The sequence below is a fragment of the Typopeltis vanoorti genome, chromosome 12 (genome assembly GCF_054136105.1).
Source record: "Typopeltis vanoorti isolate ZY-2024b chromosome 12, IOZ_Tvanoo_1.0, whole genome shotgun sequence".
Classification (NCBI taxonomy): domain Eukaryota; kingdom Metazoa; phylum Arthropoda; class Arachnida; order Uropygi; family Thelyphonidae; genus Typopeltis; species Typopeltis vanoorti.
Window position 1 is genome coordinate 42594503 of NC_143560.1, and position 22851 is coordinate 42617353.

Consider the following 22851-nt stretch of genomic DNA (forward strand, 5'->3'; position numbering starts at 1 on the left):
TAACATGCAGTACTTTCTGCTGAATGATTTGAATAAGCTAGAATTCTGAGCATGTTGATAACTGTCAGTTCAATGTTAGTAAATGTAAATGTTGTGTTGGCAGGATTATGCTAGGAGCAGCTGACCGGGCTAGGGATATCGGAGTTTTAGTAGATATGAATTTGAAATTCAGGAGCCATATGAGAAGAGTGCAAATACAACCCAGAAGATATTTGCAGTGCTGAAATGAACATTGACATAATTGACATACAAGAATAAGGAAGTCATTTTGCCTGCTTCTTTATAGCTTTGATGTAGTCTTATCTGGATTATTGCATGCAGATCTGGTCTCCTGTCTGAGGCGATGCATATATAGTGGAGAGAGAGAGTGCAAAGGAAATTGTTAATGATATCAGTACTGTGGAATGTAGATTATGAAGAGAAATTGAGAATTTGTGGACTGCAGATGCTAGCAGACAGGAAAAAGAGGTGATATCAGAATAATCATATAGGATACCAGAAGATGGAATTTTTCATTTTATGAAGGGTGGGGAGAGAACATCCATGGAAGTTGTGAATGAATGCAGTTAAGAAGTAGGCAAGAGCTAGATTTTTTTTCTCTCAAAGAATGGTGCATGAAATAGCTTGCCTTTGAAGAATGTGAGTGCAAATGAATAGTGTGAATGAATTCAAGAGAAGATATGATGTGGGGGTGAGTGGTATATATGCAGTGCCGGATTAAGTGGCGGGCTGACCAGGCATCTGCCCGGGGCACCAAACGTAGGAGGCACAAAACTAAGGCCAGCACTATGGCCTTATGAGCCTACCCTCCTTCCAAAAATAATTACCTGGCAATGGAAGCATTGCTATACTTTCTTCTGCTCTGAGAAGATGCAGATATTGAAAGAACATAAAATAATTCATTATCTTCTATTGATAGAAATATCTACTTAGCAAGTACGAAACAGTCACATATTTAAGAATGCTGTCTATATACTTTTTATCTTTATATACTAGTATAACCTGTTGCAAATGTATTCGCAATAATAAAGCAAATATCGAATAAAATGTAAAAATCAAACACTACATTATTCCACAAAAGTATAAATATGGAAAAAAAGAAATAAAAATTATTAACAATTTAACTATTCTCTGCTTGTAATAAATATAAACAAATATAAATAAAAACAATTAAATATAAACTCTATTACTTAAATTAAGGGGATATTAAATCCCACATAGTTTTAAAACCGAATAAGAAACTCAAAGATTGAAATCAGAGAGTTTCTTGCCGAATATATAGTAAACTATAAAGTATCGGCGATACTAGCATTAGCCAATGCAAGTGATCCTAGTACGTAGTACAATACCGGGCAACTCGTTGCAAAGGTGGGGGAAGTTCAGATCGCTATTCTTTGGTATTTTCCATAATGTAAAAACACATTTCCTAGGAAATGTATGCTGTTATTACATTATGGAGGGAGGTCACTACCCAGACCGGTTTCAGCCTTTTTTGAGGCTTCATCAGTGAGTAGCTAGACCTAATACCAAAGTGTATAGCGAAAAGAACTTATGTACTCTGCGAACGAGTTTTCCAAACAGGTGCAACCATTAAGTTACTTAAGTATAAAGAGCTAATAAGCTTCATTTCGGCAATGAAAACATTACTTAAATTAAGGGGATATTAAATCCCACATAGTTTTAAAACCGAATAAGAAACTCAAAGATTGAAATCAGAGAGTTTCTTTTGCTGAATATATAGTAAACTATAAAGTATCGGCGACACTAGCGTTAGCCAATGCAAGTGATCCTAGTACGTAGTACAATACCGGGCAATGTAATAACAGCATACATTTCCTAGGAAATGTGTTTTTACATTATGGAAAATACCTAAGAATAGCGATCTGAACTTCCCCCACCTTTGCAACGAGTTGCCCGGTATTGTACTACATACTAGGATCACTTGCATTGGCTAACGCTAGTGTCGCCGATACTTCATAGTTTACTATATATTCGGCAAGAAACTCTCTGATTTCAATCTTTGAGTTTCTTATTCAGTTTTAAAACTATGTGGGATTTAATATCCCCTTAATTTAAGTAATGTTTTCATTGCCGAAATGAAGCTTATTAGTAAGTAACTTAATGGTTGCACCTGTTTGGAAAACTCGTTCGCAGAGTACATAAGTTCTTTTCGCTATACACTTTGGTATTAGGTCTAGCTACTCACTGATGAAGCCTCAAAAAAGGCTGAAACCGGTCTGGGTAGTGACCTCCCTCCATAATGTAATAACAGCATACATTTCCTAGGAAATGTGTTTTTACATTATGGAAAATACCTAAGAATAGCGATCTGAACTTCCCCCACCTTTGCAACGAGTTGCCCGGTATTGTACTACGTACTAGGATCACTTGCATTGGCTAACGCTAGTGTCGCCGATACTTTATAGTTTACTATACAGGGTGTTCGGGATAAATTTGACAGTTTCGTAAGGAAAAAGAAAATCTTCTTTGTATCTATTAAATTTAATGAATTGACAAAAAAACATTACAGGCAGAGTTAATTACAATACTATCAACAAGATTTACTCAAAATAACCACCATTAGCATCGATCACAGCTTCAATTCTGCTTCGGAACCTCGAACAAGCTGATGCTACAGTCTCCCTGGGAAGGGCCGCAAAAACTGTTTTAATTTTATCCATTAACTGGGCTTTTGTATTACTGGAAGTGCGATTGGTGTCTTTTTCAACTGCGCCCCATACAAAATAATCCATGGGGTTAAGGTCTGGGGAGTTTGGAGGCCAAACATTTGGACTGGTGAAGTCGTAGAAATTTTCAGACAACCATTTTTGACTTTTCCCAGAGGTGTGGCAAGGGGCCGAATCCTGCTGCCATACATACGGCCTACCATTGGCTACCCTTGTTATCCAGGGCTTGACTACAGTTAGCAACTCCACGAACAAAGCCCGAATTCCAATGCCAGGGTTCTTCAACACCTGTTCCTGCAGATTTGCGAGGAATTCTGCTGTACGAACGCAATCAGATCGTCTGCTAGGGATCTTTCTTCTTGCTACATCCTCGTAGTCACCATTGCAAGTCTCTAGTTCATGCCTGATTGTTTTTACTGTATTCAGGGAGCATTGGGCAGCAGTCGTAATATCCTTATTTTGATGGCGGGCACGAATCATCATGATACAAGTTATTCTCTTCCATGATTCAGGTGGGTTCCAGCTATCCATCCTTTCTGACATCTTGTATATGAATGAAGAAGGGTCCAAACTTTTAAATGAAGAGAAGTGTGTGTTAATACATGTAACTTACGGAAAAATATAATTAATTATAAATATGTCAAATTTATCCCGAACACCCTGTATATTCGGCAAGAAACTCTCTGATTTCAATCTTTGAGTTTCTTATTCGGTTTTAAAACTATGTGGGATTTAATATCCCCTTAATTTAAGTAATGTTTTCATTGCCGAAATGAAGCTTATTAGTTCTTTATACTTAAATATAAACTCTATTACAGTTATCTAAACTGATATCTTCTTTTTTGTCAAAGGCCAATGGTTCTTATTTCCTATTCATGTAAAGTAATACATAACACAAAAAGTCATATCAGCTGAACACGAACCTTACCAAAGTATTGTGATTAAATCCAAACATCAGCTGAACACAAGCTTTTTATTATGTCTAATGACTCATGTTTATAAAAGTAAAACTGCTAATTTTGCATTTAAGGCATTAAATGACCACATTTCTCATTGTCTGCATCGATTAGTCATGTTAGTCATTGATCACTTCTTTCTGTTTGGATATGTTATTGTGAAATTTTTATGTATTTGCTTTCTGTTTTATATTGGTTGCTGAAATTTATATTAATATTGGTGGTAAGTTTTACATTTTATTATTTAATCCTTTTTACTATGTTATTATTAATTCAATTTTTTTTAATTGTAGAAATTTGGAATTTTTGACCCTTCAAAATGTTTTCTAAAAAATTATCTGGAGCAGAAAACCGTAAAAGGAAATTAGAAAGAGAAAAATATTTCTAAAAGTGCAAAATATTTATCAAACTTTCTAAAATCAACAAATTCATTTGGTTCACTTCAATTAACATTTCAGTAGAAGAAGATATACCACACGATGAAAACTGTAGACAATTAAACTCTAATGATATAAATCTAAATGAAAAAGATCATACAAATGAAAATAATGATTCACAAATTTCAATTCAAAAATGACAAATGTCGAAGAAAACATGCAGAATATTATTCTCATTTCTGAAAATACTTTTCAGCATAATGACTTTCTTGTTACATTCTGCATTTCGTGATCATATTTTATCGTCGAATTTATTAGAATGTACCAGAGGTGACAACACTGATTTTGTTTATCCTAGAGATTCAGAAAATCAATGTTTTTCAATCAATGTATTATTGAATAATTGCAAATGGTGCAAAATATTTATGAAGGTGGCTTATTTACTCAATCAGTGCCAATAAAATATTTTGTATTTGCTGCAAACTATTTTATTCCCATAAATTGACTTCAGCTTATGATCAGTCAGTCATTCTAAGTGGAAACATATAAATGATTATTTGAAGAGTCACGAAAATTCATCTGAACATGTAAAAAAAATATTTCAAGTGGGTTGAAACAAGTGCAAGATTTCAAAAATGTAAAACAATAGATTAAGAAATGCAATCAGTCATTTTTAAAGACTGATTGCATAACGAGAGCATTAGAAAAATGTATTGAATAGACTGTGTGATATTATATTTATCAACCCATAACTTGGCATTCTGAGGTTATTCAGATCAGCTATATACTGCAAATAATGGAAATTTTTTGGGTTTGATAGAATTATTAAGTGAATATGATGTCGTCATGCATGAACATGTACATCGCATTCTATCTAAGAAAACCCATGTAACTTATTGTAGTAAAACCATTCAAAATGAAATCATTTCTCTTTTGGCATCAGCTGTTCGAGAAGATATTGTTAAATGTGCCAAAGTGGCAAAATACTTTCCTATTATTTTAGATTGCACCCCTGACATTTGTCACAAAGAACAACTTTCTGTTACTCTGCGATTTGTAGATTTAACTGAGTCTGTTTTAGTTATGCAAGAGCATTTTGTTTCATTCCACGAAATCAACAAATCTACAGGAGAATCATTATTTGATAAGATCATTCAATTACTTTTAGATTTAAAATTAAATATTAGCGACATTAGAAGATTGGCTATGACAATGGGTTCAATATGCGAGGAAAAAATAAAGGTGTTCAAGCTCGCTTACGGCAAGAAAATCCACGAGCATTTTACGTACCTTGTGGTTGCCATATGTTTCATATGTTCTGAACATGTAAAAAATGTCATATGTTCATATGTTCTGGGCAATGTCTTGCCCACAATCTATTTCATTTTTTGGTGTTAAACACCTTTATACATTATTTTCAGCATCTGTAGCTAGGTGGAAAATTTTATCTGACAGTGTACCAAATTTCACTATTTATGCAGTATGTGAAACTCATTGGAAGAGTCATGTTGAATGCATAAAGTCAGTTAGGTACCAGATTGTCAAAATTCATGATGCATTGATAATACTTAGTGAAAATTCAGCCGATGTAGCCACCAAATCTGAATCTAACACTAGCAGAAAAACTTTGCAACTATTTCTTTTTAGTTATGTTAGTGGCGGGCATGACACACTTCATCGGATAAACATAATAAGCAAATCTATGCAAGCAAAAAATATGGATTTAAAAACTTATAAACTTATTAAAATCATGTACAGAATACATTAGTTAATACCATACACAAGGATTTGAAAATGCTTTGACTCGAGCTGAAGAATTAGCAAAACGTTTATTAATGGAGCTAATATTTGCAGAAAAAAGAATAGTTCATAAAAAGAAATTATTTAATTACGAAACTGAAGACACTATCGTTGCTGTTGATGAGAAAACAAAGTTTAGAACAACGATATTCAATATCATTTTAAACACAATATTAACATCTCTTGAAGAAAGATTTGAGCAAATTTTCTTTAATTTAACTAAAATAGGCGAATAAGAAAACATTGTTTGGATTTGCATTCAATTCTTAATGATGAAAATAGTAGTGATATTGATGTGAACGAACACTTTGAAGAAATTAAATCTTTAAACAGTTTACTTCTGGAAAACATTAGTTCACTGTTAGAAACTTTACAAATTTTAAAAGCAAGCAATTTGCAGAATATAGTTCCAAATATGTTGAGTACTTCGTACTTCCAATCAATCAAATTGAGAATTTTGCTGACAGTTCCTATAATGGTAGTAACAGCTGAAAGAAGTTTTAGCAAATTAAAACTTATCAAAACATATTTGTGATCAACAGTGGGAACTGAGAGATTGAATTCTTTAGCTTTGTTATCTAGTGAAAATGTTGTTGCTAGAAAATAGACATTAGTGAAAGAATAAAAGCTTTCGCAGATTTAAAATCAAGAAAAAAATATATCTAAATTATAATTGATTAAATTAAAATCAGTGTAAAATCAATAATTTTTGTTTGTAATCGAGGAGGAGCTCAAATGTTACGCATATACAGAGAACTGGTGCACGATATTGATCCTTCTACCCTGAGAGTCGTGAAATGCCTGGACAGAGGTTGAGAAAAGTTCTTGTTTTTTCTGCTAGTTTCCAAGTGATTTTTATGGATGACCTTGTTCCTGTTTAGGCTAGGTTGGAAGTACGAATCATGTGTTTATTAGCAGAATTTTCGTTCCATCGTTGGAAGGGACCTTTGATCCATAGCATCTTCTCAATGGTTGAATGCACGCATGTTAAGTTGAAATATCATCATCTGAGTGAATAAAAATGATAAGTAGAAATATTGAAGTTATGAAATTATTGATAAATTGAAAAAATACTTATACTTACTATTCATCATCATCATCATCATCATCAAATTCCTGCCATGTACCCTCAAGGGGTGTACAGGATATGACAGTACTACATGAAAAAATTACATCATTACTAACTTCCTATCTACAATTTTCCTCCAAATCAGTCTGTTACTTGTCAAGACTCCAACATTATCAGATCTTATATTTCTATCGTCTAAGGCACTTTGTACCATATCAATCCACCTATATCTTGGTCTTCCTCTGGGTCGTTTTCCTGCAAACCTGGCAGAGAACACTTGTTTTGCTAATCTTTCCTCTCCCATTCTATTTAAGTGACCATACCATCTGAGATTAGCTCTGCTAACACATTCCTGGATGCTGACAATGTCAAGTTCTTTCCTAATATCCTCATTTTTAATATGATATTGCCATTGATGCCATCTGTTCACGCCTCTAATTTTTCTCAGGACTCTCATATCTGCGGTCTCTAGTCTTTGGTCAAGTGTTTTACTTCTGACCCAGCTCTCAGATCCATAAGTTAAAATTGGTTTGAACACAGTCTTGTATACAGCTAATTTAGTGTTCCGACTAATTTCTTTCTTATTCCATATGAATTTATTCAATTGACTTCCCACGATACCAGCTTTGCTGATTCTGTTGTCTATTTCTATATTTAGTTTACCATCTTCAGTAAAAATTGTGCCTAAGTAGCTGAAATGTTTTACTTGTTCCACAGGTTCTCCATTCACAACACAGTTGACATTTTCAATGATTCTACCTATTTTCATTGTCTTTGTCTTTTTATTGCTGACCTTCATACCATATCTATTACAACAGCTATTCAATTTAGTCAGAGAATCTTGCAGACTTGTAGCGGATTTATTTAGAAGTATAACATCATCCGCATAAAGCAAAGAGCTGACATTAACATCTCCAATTTTGATATCAGGTTTAATACCACATTCCTTCATAATGTGATCCATATAGATAATGAATAACAGAGGGGATAATGTACATCCTTGTCTCACACCAGATTTAACATTAAACCATCTTCCTGTACTTCCTTCAATTCTAACTGCTGACTCACAACTCAAATAAAGACTAAGTATTGCTTGATATAATGCCCCATTGACACCATATAACTGCAGCGTATTGAATAGCTTCTCTCTTGGCACCTTGTCATATGCCTTTTCCAAATCGACAAAACTTAAATACAGATCTTTGTTATATTCCCATGCTTTCTCGACTATTTGTCGTAAAGTGAAGATCTGATCCTGACAGCCTCTATTTGGCCTGAATCCAGCTTGTTCTTCACCAAGCTTTTCTTCCACAATTCTTCTCAACCGTTTCTCAAGTATACTTGCATAGATCTTGCCAGGAACACTCAGTAGGGAAATACCTCTGTAATTCTCACATTCAGTTTTATTTCCCTTTTTATATATGGGTACTATGAGAGCTCTACTCCAATCATCGGGAATTCGTCCCTCTGTCCAGGCTTTCTGAACTATGCAGTGCAGCCACTGTAAGACTCTTATACCACCATACTTCAGCATTTCTGGTCGAATATCATCTACTCCTGCTGCCTTTCCACATTTCAAGCCTTTGATGGCTTTTTCTACTTCAAGTATGGATATGTATTCCTGACTGCATGCCTGGTCAGTGTTTTTTATCACTGTGCTGTTATCACTGCTTGTTTCATTTAGCAGTTTTTCAAAGTAATTACTCCATACTTCAAGGATATCTTTTTCTCCTGTTTTCATTTCACCTTTATCATCTCTAATTCCTTTTACAGCACTCTTTCCTCCATTCCTAAGCTTCTTCAACAACCTCCAGAATATTTTGCCACCTTCTTGATATTTATTTTCTATATTCTTGCCAAAGTCCTCCCATGACTTTTGTTTAGCTAGTTTTACACACTGTTTAGCTTTCTTACATTTGTCTCTGTATTCTGTAAGAGTAAAAGCTGACTTATTTGCCAGGAACTTTTGATATGCTTTCTTCTTTTCCTTCACTGCCTCTTTAACTTCCTGTGTCCACCAGGGAGTTCTGATTTTTTTATCTTTGCACACAACCTCACCACATGCCTCTCTGGCAGAATCAATCAATGTTTCCTTCAGAGTTTGCCACTGAATCTCCAAGGTTTGATTCCTGTTCTCAAACTCTTTCATTTTCTTTTCAATAATAATTCTGTATTTTAGTCTACAGTTTACATCTGAGAGCTGCTCAACTTTTATTCGCTTTAAAACTTTCTTACATGTTATTCTTTTCAATATGAAATTCAATTTTATCCTGCTCAAGACTAAATAGTGATCACTTCCAATTTCAAATCCTCTGTACACTCTGGTGTCCTGCACCAGGGAGAAAACATCACTATCAACAATAACATAGTCAATGAGACTTTTCTTATTCCTAGCCTCTTCTCTCCATGTGAATTTGTGCACATTTTTATGTTGGAACATGGTGTTAGTAATAACCAGTCCATGTCCTGAGCAGAAATCCAACAGATATTTGCCATTATTATTAGCTTTGCTCTTTTCTCCAAATTTACCCAAAATATTTTTGTATGTCTCACAATCATTTCCTACTCTACTATTTAGATCCCCAACAAGGACCAACTTTTCCTTTTTCATTGTGTCAGTTGCTTTTTCTAAAGCCTCAAAAAATTCCTCCACTTCTACCTTAGTAGAACCTTCTGTGGGACCATAGGCACAAATAAGTCTCATTGTCCAGTTCCCCATTCTCATATTTGCCCACATTACTCTACTTGAGACTGACTGCCATTCAAGAAGATTAGCCTCGTATTTTGTGTTGAATACTATGGCTACTCCTTCTTTTCCTTGATTGTTATTGCCTGAATATAACATTTTGTATTTATTGCTCAGAAAGATCTCACCAGTTTTGGTCTTTTTTGTTTCAGTCACCCCTATTATGTCGATCTGGTACTTATCTAATTCCTCAGCTAGCTCCATTTCTTTGCCATTCAGGCTTCTTACGTTGATAGTACCGATCTTTAACTCTGGTGATGTTGAGTTGGGGTTTGTTTTCAGATTTGTTCCAGTAGCTGACTTTTCGCTGTTCGCCCTGGTTCCCTGGCGAAAACAACGGGGGCCTTGTTTAACCGGGCGACGCCCCAGCCGGCATGAAATTTTGTCATGTTGTACCATCATTTTTTATTTTGGTTTAACCAATAAGAATACAATTTGGTCGGCTAAATCCCAAATTGCCAGCCCATCCTCGTTCGTTCAGTATCAAAGTAGATACCCAACAGGGTGCACCACGAGAAGGTGAGGATTGGACATTAGGTCAGAAGCCCTGGTCGGTTCTCCGCATTCCTTTAAAGGCTATGTGGAGGTCTCCTCTCAGTTATACAGCTTTGACCCTTAAGCACCCCATACTTACTATTAGGAAGTACTTAAGCATAAAAAAAAAAAAAAACTTGGGGTATCACACACAGAGTCTGCCCAGGGTGCGGAATTATCTTGGTCCGGCCCTGTATGTATGTATGTGGCCCCATAATTGATTCTCTGCCTCCCTGGAGGTTTCTTGTAATAATGAGGGTCAAAGCTGTATAACTGAGAGGAGACCTCCATATAGCCTTTAAAGGAATGCGGAGAACCAACCAGAGCTTCTGACCTAATGTCCAATCCTCACCTTCTTGTGGTGCACCCTGTTGGGTATCTACTTGGATACTGAACGGACGAGGATGGGCTGGCGATTTGGGATTTAGCCGACCAAATTGTATTCTTATTGGTTAAACCAAAATATAGAATGATGATACAACATGACAAAATTTCATACCGGCTGGGGCGTTGCCCGGTTAAACAAGGCCCCCGTTGTTTTCGCCAGGGAACCAGGGCGAACAGCGAAAAGTCAGCTACTGGAACAAATCTGAAAATAAACCCTAACTCAACATCACCAGAGTTAAAGATTGGTACTATCAACGTAAGAAGCCTGAATGGCAAAGAAATGGAGCTAGCCGAGGAATTAGATAAGTACCAGATCGACATAATAGGGGTGACTGAAACAAAAAAGACCAAAACTGGTGAGATCTTTCTGAGCAATAAATACAAAATGTTATATTCAGGCAATGACAATCAAGGAAAAGAAGGAGTAGCCATAGTATTCAACACAAAATAAGAGGCTAATCTTCTTGAATGGCAGTTAGTCTCAAGTAGAGTAATGTGGGCAAATATGAGAATGGGGAACTGGACAATGAGACTTATTTGTGCCAATGGTCCCACAGAAGGTTCTAAGGTAGAAGTGGAGGAATTTTTTGAGGCTTTAGAAAAAGCAACTGACACAATGAAAAATGAAAAGTTGGTCCTTGTTGGGGATCTAAATAGTAGAGTAGGAAATGATTGTGAGACATACAAAAATATTTTGGGAAAATTTGGAGAAAAGAGCAAAGCTAATAATAATGGCAAATATCTGTTGGATTTCTACTCAGGACATGGACTGGTTATTACTAACACCATGTTCCAACATAAAAATGTGCACAAATTCACATGGAGAGAAGAATCTAGGAATAAGAAAAGTCTCATTGAGTATGTTATTGTTGATAGTGATGTTTTCTCCCTGGTGCAGGACACCAGAGTGTACAGAGGATTTGAAATTGGAAGTGATCACTATTTAGTCTTGAGCAGGATAAAATTGAATTTCATATTGAAAAGATAACATGTAAGAAAGTTTTAAAGCAAATAAAAGTTGAGCAGCTCTCAGATGTGAGCTGTAGACTAAAATATAGAAAGATTATTGAAGAAAAAATGAAAGAGTTTGAGAACAGGAATCAAACCTTGGAGATTCAGTGGCAAACTCTAAAGAAAACATTGATTGATTCTGCCAGAGAGGCATGTGGTGAGGTTGTCTGTAAGGATAAAAAAATCAGAACTCCTTGGTGGACACAGGAAGTTAAAGAGGCAGTGAAGGAAAAGAAGAAAGCATACCAAAAGTTCCTGTCAAATAACTCAGTTTGTGCTCTTAGAGAATATAGAGACAAATGCAAGAATGCTAAACACTGTGTAAAACTAGCTAAACAAAAGTCATGGGAGGACTTTGGCAAGAATATAGAAAATAAATATCAAGAATGTTCCTGGCTATAAAAGGAATTAGAGATGATAAAGGTGACATGAAAACGGGAGAAAAGGATATCCTTGAAGTATGGAGTAATTACTTTGAAAAACTGCTAAATGAAACAAGCAGTGATGACAGCACAGTGGTAAAATACACTGACCAGACATGAAGTCAGGAATACATATCCATACTTGAAGTAGAAAAAGTCATCAAAGGCTTGAAATGTGGAAAGGCAGCAGGAGTAGATGATATTTGACCAGAAATGCTGAAGTATGGTGGTATAAGAGTCTTACAGTGGCTGCACTGCATAGTTCAGAAAGCCTTGACAGAGGGACGAATTCCCGATGATTGGAGTAGAGCTCTCATAGTACCCATATATAAAAAGGGAAATAAAACTGCATGTGAGAATTACAGAGGTATTTCCCTACTGAGTGTTCCTGGCAAGATCTATGCAAGTATACTTGAGAAACGGTTGAGAAAAATTGTGGAATTAAAGCTTGGTGAAGAACAAGCTGGATTCAGGCCAAATAGAGGCTGTCAGGATCAGATCTTCACTTTACGACAAATAGTCGAGAAAGCATGGGAATATAACAAAGATCTGTATTTAAGTTTTGTCGATCTGGAAAAGGCATATGACAAGGTGCCATGCTGAAGTATGGTGGTATAAGAGTCTTACAGTGGCTGCACTGCATAGTTCAGAAAGCCTTGACAGAGGGACGAATTCCCGATGATTGGAGTAGAGCTCTCATAGTACCCATATATAAAAAGGGAAATAAAACTGCATGTGAGAATTACAGAGGTATTTCCCTACTGAGTGTTCCTGGCAAGATCTATGCAAGTATACTTGAGAAACGGTTGAGAAAAATTGTGGAATTAAAGCTTGGTGAAGAACAAGCTGGATTCAGGCCAAATAGAGGCTGTCAGGATCAGATCTTCACTTTACGACAAATAGTCGAGAAAGCATGGGAATATAACAAAGATCTGTATTTAAGTTTTGTCGATCTGGAAAAGGCATATGACAAGGTGCCAAGAGAGAAGCTATTCAATACACTGCAGTTATATGGTGTCAATGGGGCATTATATCAAGCAATACTTAGTCTTTATTTGAGTTGTAAGTCAGCAGTTAGAATTGAAGGAAGTACAGGAAAATGGTTTAATGTTAAATCTGGTGTGAGACAAGGATGTACATTATTCCCTCTGTTATTCATTATATATATGGATCACATTATGAAGGAAAGTGGTATTAAACATGATATCAAAATTGGAGATGTTAATGTCAGCTCTTTGCTTTATGCGGATGATGTTATACTTCTAAATAAATCCGCTACAAGTCTGCAAGATTCTCTGACTAAATTGAATAGCTGTTGTAATAGATATGGTATGAAGGTCAGCAATAAAAAGACAAAGACAATGAAAATAGGCAGAATCATTGAAAATGTCAACTGTGTTGTGAATGGAGAACCTGTGGAACAAGTAAAACATTTCAGCTATTTAGGCACGATTTTTACTGAAGATGGTAAATTAAATATAGAAATAGACAACAGAATCAGCAAAGCTGGTATGATGGGAAGTCAATTGAATAAATTCATATGGAATAAGAGAGAAATTAGTCGGAACACTAAATTAGCTGTATACAAGACAATGTTCAAACCAGTTTTAACTTATGGATCTGAGAGCTGGGTCAGAAGTAAAACACTTGACCAAAGACTAGAGACCACAGATATGAGAGTCCTGAGAAAGATTATAGGCGTGAACAGATGGCATCAATGGCAGTATCATATTAAAAACGAGGATATTAGGAAAGAACTTGACATTGTCAGCATCCAGGAATGCGTTAGTAGAGCTAATCTCAGGTGGTATGGTCACTTAAACAGAATGGGCGAGGAAAGATTAGCAAAACAAGTGTTCTCTGCCAGGTTGGCAGTAAAACGACCCAGAGGAATACCAAGATATAGGTGGATTGATACGGTACAAAGTGCTTTAGACGATTGAAATATAAGATCTGATAATGTTGGAGTGTTGACAAGTAACAGACTGAGTTGGAGGAAAATTGTAGATAGGAAATTAATAATGATGTAATTTTTTTCATGTAGTACTATCATATCCTGTATACCCCTTGAGGGTACATGGCAGGAATTTGATGATGATGAGAAACCAATATGTGTGATTCAAACCTAAGGGGGAAAAAAACCATTTATCTTAAAAAAAATCTGGTCATTACAACCTTCAAATTAATCTTAATCCATTTTTATCCTTTATGTTTCAATTGCCAGCTTTTAATTATTCTCTTCTCAAACATTTTCTGCAAAGTCGTATCAGAACACTTAGTAAAGAAATTCCTTGATAAATCCCACATTAGCTACTGTTTCTCTTCTTATGCTTTACTTTAGTCATGTAGAATTTGGCTTTCTAACCAGGTGTCTACTGAATTACTTGTGAAATATTTCTTCCTTTGTATTTGAAAATTTGTAGTCAAATGTTATCCATTTCCTTTGGCTTTCTATATTTTAGGGCTTTCTTTTTTCTGCCTCTAATATTGAAATGTATTCATGACTACATTCCTCCTGGATATTTTCTGCAGGTCTCATTTAATAATTTTTCAGAGTAATTTCAAACATCTAGCATATCCTTATCAATTTCATGTTTAACAATTTGATTCCTCTCTCTCTCTCTCTCTCTGTGATACTTTTTCCTCCATTTCTTCAGCTTTTTAATAGCCTTCAGACCCTTTCACCACTGTCATTATATTTATTGGTTGTATTCTTCCTATGATTGTTTAGCTACTCATATATATATATATATATATATATATATATATATATATATATATATATATATATTTACTCACCCACCAGGAATATTCAGTATTGGTCAACTTTTTAAATTCACCCAGAAGTTCTGATTGTTTTATCCTTGCAGACTTCACTATATGCTTTGTGTTATTATTAAGTGCTTCGAAAATGTGTGCCAATTAGGTGGCAGGAAAACTTAATCAATTAGGAAGGATGCATGTGAGTGTATATGAAGGCATTCATGAGGCAAATAAGTGTTAGAATGACCAACAAGTGCGGAATCCATCTCAAACAAAAATATTGAATGGGGTAGTCAGTCCAGGAAGTAAAGCTGGTTGCGAACCTAAACGGATGCTGCAGTTTCTGTATACTAATGCCAGAAGTATCATGAACAAGAGGGAGAATTTTTGGTATCGGTTAGTGCAACCTTGCCAAAAGTTATAGGCATTGAGACTTGGCAACAGCAGATGATGTATTTTGGCTTTCTAACCAGGTGTCTACTGAATTACCTGTGAAATATTTCTTCCTTTGTATTTGAAAATTTGTAGTCAACATCAGCAGGGTGTATAAATTCCATTTCCTTCCTACCATGTGATCTTTCTTCCTTCTGATCTATATCTCCATAGTTGAAGTCCCCTCCCCCCCATAATAATCACTCGGCCTGATCTCATAGTGATAATTTCTAACCTTGTGAAGTTAAATTGTTCATATTTGGTCTAATGTATTAAAACTAAGAACTTTTATTGTTAAAAGACCATAAGATTTAATGATTAAAAATACAAAGAGCCAACAAGTTTCACTAGCCACTGTCTAGCATTTTCAAGGCTGTACTGATGTGAAAACAGATGCATCAAGTTACATGAAAACATACACTTTAGTAACTGCTAGGCCATTACATTTGATAATTTATGTTTGATGGCGTGCATGTGTTCGAATGCTTCAGTCAGAATCCGGTACATGACCACGTGTTGTGTAGTTTTTTGCATATTGTAGTTCTGTTAAGCTGAGAGAATTGATGAGATATTTCCATATGTCTTTAAGAATAGCACCTTGATTTCTATTTAAATTATTGCCTGTGCATAGCACCACTGCTAGAAATTTGATTTCAGGCAATGATGAAACAACTGGGTGATGTCCTGAGGGAAGAGATCTTTTAGAATGTTGACCACTCTACGACCGGTACATCATTAGTGAATAAGGACACTACATCTAGACTAGCCATAATGTCCGTTTGTGATATTTTGATACTCTTGATTTTTTCCACAAATTGTTGAGAGTTTTTAATGTAGGTCTCTGTTGGTCTAATTTTTCCTTTCATTAAATTTGCCAGATGCTTTGCTAGTAAGTATGTAGGTGAAGATCTTCCGTCAATTATTGGACGAAGTGGTACGTTTTCTTTGTGAATCTTCGGTGTCCCATAAAGGCGTAGAGTAATAGGGTGTAAGGATTTAAGTTGTTTTTTAGTTCATTTGACCAACCGGTCATATTGCAGATAAGAGATTCCCTCAGGACATCACCCTGTTGTTTCATCATTGCCTGAAATCAAATTTCTTCAAAGTAAATAACATAGTATACAAACATTTGGAAGGTCTAGCCATAGGTAGCCCCCTGTCACCACCATGCACAGACCTATTTATGGAAAAACTTGAAAAGGATATTTTTTCCACCATTTCACCTGAACCGTCGATTTGGGGAAGATATGTCAATGACGTGTTCATCATCTGGAAGGATACCATGGAAAACCTTCTCATGTTTCTTAATAAAATCAACTCACTACATAATAAGATCAAATTCACTATGGAACTGGAGAAGAACAAAGAACTACCCTTTCTTGACATACTGGTGAGGAGAGAAGATTACAATGTCCAACTGTACGTTTACAAGAAACCCACAGATACAGGTAGATATCTACATTATTCATCTAACCATCATAGATCACAAAAACACAGCATCATTCATATGCTCCGTAATAGAGCCTTAAGGTTTATTTCGAAAGAAGTGAATGTACAGAGAGAACTGTCACAAATAGCTAACACTATCTCCGAATGGATGGATACCCTTCTAACATTTTAAACAAATTGCTTTTTAAAGACAACCTCCAACAACGTGGAACGGAGTCCCAATATGTGTCCACAGCTGTCATTCTATATATTAATTCAGTATCCACAAAATTGGCAAGAATGTTAAAAGCTCATAACATCAGAGTAGTTTTTAAACCAACTACCATGATCAGACAAGTCTTAAGATCACCCAAATATGAGGTACCTTTCTTCAAATTTCCTGGCGTATATGAAATTCCATGTACGTTTGGCCTTTCTTACATTGGGACAGACCTCTAGAAGTTTTGAAATAAGACAGAAGGAACATGTGGGGGATGTCAATCACAATAGAATCATCACATCTGGTTTAGCTCATCATTTCTCAACATCAAATCACGTTATAGATTGGAAAAACAGTTCTATGCCTTACATCGAGAATGACTACAGACACAGAACTTTCAAAGAAGCTGCAGTGGTGCTATGCACAGGCAATAATTTAAACAGAAATCAAGGTGCTATTCTTAAAGACGTATGGAAATATCTCATCAATTCTCTCAGCTTAACAGAACTACAATATGCAAAAAACTACACAACACGTGGTCATGTACCGGATTCTGACTGAAGTATTCAAACGCATGCATGCCATCAAACACGAATTATCAAATGTAACAGCCTAGCAGTTACTAAAGTGTATGTTTTCATGTAACTTGATGCATTTGTTTTCACACCAGTACAGCCTTGAAAATGCTAGACAGTGGTTAGTAAAACTTGTTGGCTCTTTGTATTTTTAATCATTAAATCTTATGGTCTTTTAACAATAAAAGTTCTTAGTTTTAATTTCTAACCTTATTTAGATTTAGTATTTTCAGGAAGGATAGAGAAGATGGAATGGGGAGGGGGGTACTACTGATGTGATAGCAGATGAATTGCAGCCAAAAAGAATAGGAGATAGGCGGGAGGGTGGCTGTTCATTTGAAACAGCGGTGTTGGGATCAAGGTCAATAAGACCAAATATACAGTTTGTTGCTGCTATAGACTAGGGAGTTATAAGGATAATCTGGAAGACATGTATCAGCAAATTAACACCACGAGTTCAGGTCGAGTGATTATTAGGGGGGGGGGCTTCAACTATGGGGATATATATCAGAAGGAAGAAAGATCACATGGCAGGAAGGAAATGGAATTTACACCCTGCTGAGAGATAATTACTTGAGGTGTGTAATGGAGTGGACTTGGAGTGTGAGAGTATTAGACCTGGTCATAAGATCAGAAGAGCTATCTATAATCAAGGTGGCCACATTGTCTCCAGTTGGGGAAAGTGACCATGTGGTCTTCATTTAGATTTTTTTTTACATGGAAATTGTTATTTTATTGGATTTGTTTTGGTATATTTTGGATTTTTTTTAAATACATTTTCAAACTTTTTTGAGATTTTTAGCAGTCCTTGCAAGACATTTTTTAATCATAGTGACACTATTTTTATGTTGTTTTCTTCCTGGTAGTTAGAATATTATAAAATTTATAGAGCAGGATCATGTAGCAGGGGTGAAGGACTTTTAGTCACAACTCCCATACAAGGGAGTACCCAGATTCCAATCCAAGCATGACCTCAACAGCTTCCCCACCCTGCATGTTACTATGCTCAGGCTCTTCAGGCAAAACCTGGCAGAATAAGCAGCCAGATTATTTGCTAGTTGATCAGAATCCTCCTAAAGCATTACCAGCAGTTTTGGTCCCATGTGCTATTGCTAAATTGTGAATGAAGATATTTATAATTAATAATACTTCATTCATAATTAACATGATCTACCATATCATAAGCAGGACTTAATTAAACTTATTTCATTAGTCTCTTGCTTATAAAATGTTATTCATGTAATTCCTTTTGAGTTTTATTATTATTATTATTATTAAACAAGACCTCATGGAGTCAAAGACTCATCTAGGAGGTCCTTTTTATCTCACACACATCTCATCATACCGGGTCTTAAACACATTCAAACTCCTTGCAGACACCACACTCTCAGGCAAGGCATTCCAATCATTCACAACTCTGCACGAAAAAAACCTGCCTCTCACTCCCCTACTCACACCCTCTTTATACAGTTTCCAGGGATGACCTCTGGTTCTCCCCTGATCTCCCACTATTCGCTGTAGAACTTCTCCACCATTGATCCTATAGCAACCCCTTACCAACTTGTAGGTCTCTATCATATCTCCCCTCTTCCTTCTCTCCACTAGTCTCTGCAAATTACATCTTTTCAATCTTTCCTCATACTCGACATTCCAGAGGTCAGAAACTACCTTAGTCAGTCGCCTTTGGACCCTTTCCAACATCTCCTCATCCTTCTGAAAACCAGGTGACCAAATCTGGGCACAATAGTCCATGTGTGGCCTAATCAAAGCCTTATACAATGGAACAAGAATCTCCCTACTTCTACACGTCAGTGTCCTCCTCATCATTCCCAGAAGTCTTTGTGTTGTCTTCACAATTTTGGCGATGTGACCCCTAAATTTTAGATCTTTATCCACTATCACTCCCAGATCTCTTATTTCCTCTACTTCCAACAATATATTCTTACCAAGCATAAATTCTGCATCCCATCTTTGTTTTCCAAATTTTAAAACCTTACATTTTGCAACATTGAACTCACACCCCCATTTGCTTGCCCAATCACTCAATTTATTCAAGTCTTCTTGCAAGGCCACAACATCTTCACTACTCTTTATGGTTCTTCCCAACTTTGCATCATCTGCAAACAACTGAATATCTCCATCCAAATCTTCGCCAATATCATTAATATACAAGTTAAATAGTAATGGCCCTAAAACAGATCCCTGAGGCACTCCACTAGTGACTTTCCTTTTCCTGGATATTGCACCCCCATACACAACTTGTTGATACCTATCAGATAGCCAGTCTCCAATCCAATGCACTAATCTAATATCCAACCCCATCTGCTCTAGTTTGACTGTCAACTTATCATGAGGCACTCTATCAAAAGCTTTTGCGAAATCCAAGTATATTACTGTGTATCCTTCTCCTCTGTCCAAGGAAGCAGTCACTTTATTGTAATAAGTAAGTAGATTACTAAAACACGACCTCCCTTTAGCAAATCCATGCTGTCCATCAAAGATTATACCATTGTTGTCAACCCAACTCTGGATTCTAGCTCTCACAAGCTTCTCCAACAACTTAACCACAACACCCGACACACAGATAGGCCTATAGTTTGATGCTTGAGTTCGATCACCTCCTTTATGAAGTGGCACAATCTTGCCCTCCTTCCACTCTTTAGGGACTTGACCAAGTGCAAGACTCGTATTAAAAAAATATGTCAAGGCAGGTGTCAACTCTCTGGCACATTCCTTCAGAATACGTGGTGATATATTATCAAGTCCCACAGCCTTATTTACATCTAGTTTACTCAACTCCCCAAACACCTCTTGCTCACTTACAGTCAGTCTCTCCTCCCCATCATCAACTGCTCTTAATCTCTCCTGTAATTTTAAAATATATTATAAACATAAAAAGGCTCTATATTAAAGTGTAATTTATTTTATTTGCTTTATTCCTTTATTAATAATATAAGAAACTGTAATGTATGTAATTTTAATATATCCAGAAGATTCTTTGTGATATCATTTGGTTGTTGTGAGAAAACGTAAATTTCTCCTAGCGCGTGTTGGAGCGTGAACTACTATATATGAAGGGAAAAACAAGTTCGATATGAGCTAAACCAGTGAGAACCAATTTTTTGGCAGGAAAAAGGAAGGAGTAGATACGAAAACGAAAGTAAAGAGAGAATCGAGTAGGGAAGTATAGAGAATGGTAGCTGGAGACTTGGGGGAATTTTGATGTGGCGAAAATGGAATTAAAAGGACTGGGATTCGCTTGGTATTTTAACTTACCTTTTTCTGAGTTGGATTTATACCAAAACTTCCTAACGCGTAGCAGTGGAATAGTGCAGGAAATAGGATAATACATATAAGAAAAAGAAGAAATAGGTAGATAATTTAAACCAAGTGCTTAAAGGTTATATTCTCCTGAGTCTATAAATCAGTCGCAGAAGTGGAAAATTCTTTTAAGTTTGTGTTACTACAAAGTATGAGTCAGCAAGGACTTTAAAATTATTGTTCAATCTCCTTATGATGTGATGAAGCTATATCCTTGGTAAGATTACCTTTACTATACTTAGTGAGAAGTAGCGAAAATTAATTCCGCCGAAAGTAAATTATTCCTAGTTGCTGTATTCAGCGAGTCAAGATTTAATGTGTGATGTGCTAAGACTTTTCCCTCTTCAAGTGATAAATGCTATAATATTGAATTAAGTGTTCATTGACTGAACGAGAATACTGTGAAGCCTATTTGATGTAATTTAGGAATCTTGAACTTACAAGAACTAAACTTGATTGACTGAGCTTAGAGAATTACAAATGAATGTCTGATTGTTCATGAGTTGTATTCTTTGTGAATATCTTGAACTGATTTGATATTTAAAATGTTTTGAAATGTAACCTTGATCAGAGTAAAGTTATAATAGAAGTCCTTTGTAACAAGAAGGATAAGATCTGTTAAATATAATCTTTAATTATAAAGTTTAAGCTCAGCTGAGTAGTATACTAGAATCTTAATGAGAGCTTTGTATTCGTTTAATTGTAATGTCCCTGTTGGAATACTGTGTTATAATGTTATTTATGTGACACTGCATTATATAATTTCGTTTGAATTGAATCTTGTATTTGACTGATTGTTTCATTGCTCTGCTCATTAAAATAATTCGAATCTCAGCGGGAACCCTATGTAATAAAAGCCTCAGCCTAAAATCAACTTAAGATAACCTGATACAGTTGAAGGTTGATTTATCTTTTAAGTTTTCTGAATATGGAGTGGCGCAGTATAATATAAATTTTCTTCATATTCAATTGATATATCAGCCTACAACCAATAATTACCAACGAGAGAGAGTTATAAGACGATAAAACTTGATTGAGCAGAAGCTACGATCCAATACTATCTAGCAGTTAGCCTGCAGAAACTGTTTTGCTGCTGTACCCTCAAATGGAGGAGGTGCTAGTTCTCTAGTTCAATAATTATGGTGTGGAGAGCATGGACATTAAGCCACCATTCACACTGCATGTAGGAAGAGAGGCAGGGAGGGGACAGAAACTGAAAACCCCTACTCTAGAGTAGATGAAACATGGCAGTGGCCACTTCATGTCTCTAATAAGCAAGGTACTGGTGAGGTTTTAGTGGGCAATGAAAGTCATCTACCACTCAGAAGTCCAGCAGGCATTTTTCCAACTTGGAAAAGTGTACTTTTATGGCAGCAATACTCACCTCGCTGGAGAATATACTCAATTGTCAGACACAGAAGACTGCCTGCTGTATCTGAATATACCAGTTGGGTATATTCTGTACCTGGTCTATCTTGCAGGATGAAAAACCTGGGTTTCTACGGAGAAAAATCCTGCTACCTCCATATGAAACCATTTAACTCTTAAGATTTGAACTCGAAGATGCTATAAAGAAAGGTGCCTTTTGCACAAATGGGGATCATAGCCACAGATGAGTGCCCTTTTATTTGGTAATTCCAAATTAAACCGTGTGTTTCGAAATAAAAGAGCTTTAATGATACAGTAATAATTAGTTATTGGTGAATTTCATTTTCAACATCATATCCCATAGTTAAAATCAAGGGTCAGAAAATATGGCAACCTATGATGAATATTGTTTTCTGACATTTAACTTCTGTGTTTTATCCATTTTTCTTATTTGAATTAATTATATGTGGGGAGAAGAGACTGATAGTAAGGATAATAATAAATTGGCTAGAAATATTTTATCCACCATTTTTTAGAAGTTAGACTGTGTACTTAATTTAATTATTCTTTCATATGTATGTTTATTTGTGTTACTTCAAACAAATAACAAAAAACATAATTTTTGTTAATAATATAAACAAGTGTTTCTTAATTCTTATATATTGATTAAAAAAACAATCTGCCAGTATTTGGTTTTAAAACTGTATTCCTCCCTTACCGATGAAAGTGTAGTATAACTGCTTGACTTTTCTATA

General features: G+C 35.7%; 1 protein-coding gene across 3 annotated transcripts in view; it reads left to right on the forward strand.

Annotated features, from left to right (window-relative positions):
* Ssadh (succinic semialdehyde dehydrogenase) overlaps window positions 1–22851 on the forward strand; it is a 260476-nt gene that overhangs the window by 192389 nt on the left and 45236 nt on the right. The window lies entirely within an intron of this gene.